Here is a 3293-nt window from a genome sequence, read left to right as displayed (position 1 = left end):
GAATAGTGGGATTGACCGTCACATTATAACGCCCCCACGGCTGAGAGGGCGAGCATGTTTGGTGGGACGGGGATTCGAACCCGCAGCTTGCAGGTCGAGTGCCCTAACCACCTGGCCATGCCGGGCCGTATTCAAAGTAGTTATACTTTTATTACCAGTAATATTTCTTTAGAATTTATTATCAGATATCTTACTTCCAATGACAGATCTTGCAAAACATGTTTGTATGTAAATATCATAAGCACATGACTTGATAGCAGAGTTCCGTTATAACTATAAGTTACTTATCTGTACCAAATACAGTGTTGGTTTTAAATTTGGACTCTATGGTACCTCTCATTTCACTATAAAGACAAAAGTACTGACTTATAACCTGAGAATGTAATTTACTGTTCATTTGGAATGTGCTTTCTGAGCACATGGAAACAATAAACTGATCTGAATCTTACAGTGTTTAAACGTCGCTTGAAAAAAAAAAAATTGTCGAATATTCAGAGAAGAAAAACGGGACGGTAGATGTCGCTGACCATGGTTTTGCTAGTTTTACATACACTGGAACAATTTGAGCTGTATTCAAGGAGTAAGTGGCTTAGGAAACGGGGAGCCTAGCCCCCACTTTTCAAGTTGGCTAGGTCAAATAAACCTTGCTCCCCCTCCTGACAAGGCAAATAAAGTCAGAAGTACCTCATATCAGATTGGACGTCTACATGTCAAACGGCATATTTTATTCAAGTTGGATAGGTGGTACTAGAAAGACGTTTACTTACCATAAGGTACATACTTATTCAAGTTAGATCGATTGTATACCATGAAGACAAAGCTTTTGTTTGTATGTAGTTAAGCCCAAAGCTACATAAAGAGCTATCTGTGCTCTGCCCACCACGGGTATCGAAACCCGGTTTCTAGCGTTATAAGTCCACTGGGGGGCGGAGACAAGGTTTTAAGTTTAACAGTTTCAACTTTAGAACAATACAGTTTTTAATTTACTTCTATAAAATAGTTTACACAACCATAAAACGATCATTACAGTGGGAAACTTTGAATAATTAAATTAAAAGTCATTCTTGCGGTAGGTATTGTTGGTAGTTTCGCCTTTGCCCCCCCCCCCAATGGCACAGCGGTATGTCTGCGGACTAACAACGCTAAAAACCGGGTTTCGATACCCGTGGTGGGCAGAGCACAGATAGCCCATTGTGTAGCTTTGCGCATAACTTCAAACAAACAAACAAGTTTCGCCTTAATTAAATACAAAAATAATAAAATGTTGTGTGTGTGATTAAAACGTCCCCCGCTGGCTCAGCGATAAGTCTACTGCTTTACAACGCTAAAATCAGGGGTTCGATTCCCCTCGATGGACACAGTATATAGCCCAATGTAACTTTGCTATAAGAAAAACACACACACACGTGATTAAAACTCATCTTCCATCTTCAGCGCTAAGTTTGTTGATAAACAAATCTCCCAATGTCAGGTTTAGTTTGAGGTACACAGTAAAGACAAGACACTTGAAACTGTATTTCAGAAATTTGAAGGAGAACAGTTTTTTTTTCATAGTGGTAGCAAATTCCAATTTTATATGCTGGTTCTCTAGAGTGGGACACGGTATCGAAGGAGTTAAGAGATGTCTTTAGCATTACAAAAAAATTTTATTCTACAAGATTTGATTGGTGTATTATATATGTACGATTGCTTGTTTGTTTGTCTTATAACCCACCAATAGCCCCAAGTGCGATTTTGTGGCAATAGGACCTCGGGATTCACAGTCCGGCCTATAAGTGTACAAAGTGTCTAAACAACAAGATAACAATACATCGTATTTTTGTGAAGTTATAGTATAGGCTGTTAACCTTTCTGCATAGTTACGGAATATGTAAAGGAAACAGCTGACATCTTCCACAAAAACTTCTCGATACTTTTGGAAATTTTAGAAAACGAACCTTAATTTGGCTTAAGGTGTATATTATATAATCAGCCGAGGCGTTTTTGGTATGGTTCATGGCGTAAAATCCAATCACGTGGAAAAAAAAAGTGTAAAGTTTTATCAAGAGGATTGGTGCACCTGGAGTTCAACGTCATCCCACGTGCAGGATGCTAATCACCAAGTGGTGTGTGGAAACTGTATGCCTACCATGTGGCACACGCATTATAATGTGCCTTTTAGGTGTTCTACAAGAGACGGTTAAGTTTTAGTAATATAACGCCATTTTTTACCCAGACTTTTAACATTACAGCTTATTTATGTCCAACAATATTTCTTTTTTTGTGGGAGGGGGGGGGGGCGATTTCTAGTTATACTTTGTCCTCCTTTATGCTTCGTAATACTAAAATTTTAATACACTGCTAGATATTGTGTATTTTTATATTGAACGTCTTTTGTTCATTGTTGACAAACCAAAAAATACTGAATAATAAATACAGTTCTATAACACAGATCCGTAATCGCATAAATCTTTATCATGTTCATGTATGTTTGAAAGACAAACAAAGAATAGGCTTACAGTATTAGATATAACTTCTGTACGGATTAAAAGTCTAGAGTCTTCAAGGTAATTTCTCCTTAATATTTTTTTATTTATAACATTACTGAGCCCACACAATGCCATGCTTTTTCGCCAACATATAACTATATATGATAATCACACAAAGACAAGCAGGTTAGAGGCCGCCACTGCCGGACGTGAGGTGGTTGCCCTAAGAACGTAGCTCGTAATGCAATTCGTCGAACTCTAAAAAGTATATCTAATGCTTACCCTGATCAAAGCGGTGTCGATCCCGAATTTTCTGTTTGTTCGTCGTTTATCCAATATAATATTTATGACACAATCAAGTTAGTTCGAGCCGATTGTCAGGAGCCCAACATCGTAATGATTTTACACTCACTCACATACACTGTTGCGTTTGTAGAAAGTTGACAAACACACCACTACTCTCCACTATAGACAACAGCTTACTAGCACCTGAGCAACGGCGTCGTTGTGTCGCCAGGTGACGCGAAAAAATAGCGCATGCGTACTAACATGACGTTTCGCTGTGTCTGGCAGGTTTGTCGTGTTTAAAAGAGTTAATAGTCTGTTGACTTAATCATTCTCAGACTTGTCAAGCGTAAATAAACTCACATCTTCATCAAAATCCTCTACTTTTTGAAAAAGGACTCTAGTCATTTAATAAACTTGAGGTGTTAACATTTTGTTCACTTCATACTCACATGCATCGAGGTCAGACGTAATATACTGATTTTCCAACAGTAAATCCACAGTATAAAATCATAAATAATATTCAACGTTAAACTGGTA

General features: G+C 38.0%; 1 protein-coding gene across 1 annotated transcript in view; it reads right to left on the bottom strand.

The window, feature by feature from the left end:
• LOC106469999 (cadherin-23-like) overlaps window positions 1–2928 on the bottom strand; it is a 94730-nt gene extending 91802 nt beyond the window's left edge. Inside the window, exon 1 of the mRNA XM_022398558.1 lies at window positions 2751–2928. The gene's annotated coding sequence lies outside the window, so the exon portion shown is untranslated. The remainder of the gene's footprint in view (window positions 1–2750) is intronic.
• Between the last annotated feature and the right edge of the window lie 365 nt (window positions 2929–3293).

Source organism: Limulus polyphemus, unplaced genomic scaffold (genome assembly GCF_000517525.1).
Source record: "Limulus polyphemus unplaced genomic scaffold, Limulus_polyphemus-2.1.2 Scaffold3764, whole genome shotgun sequence".
NCBI lineage: Eukaryota > Metazoa > Arthropoda > Merostomata > Xiphosura > Limulidae > Limulus > Limulus polyphemus.
This window is presented reverse-complemented; position numbering and strand designations above follow the sequence as displayed.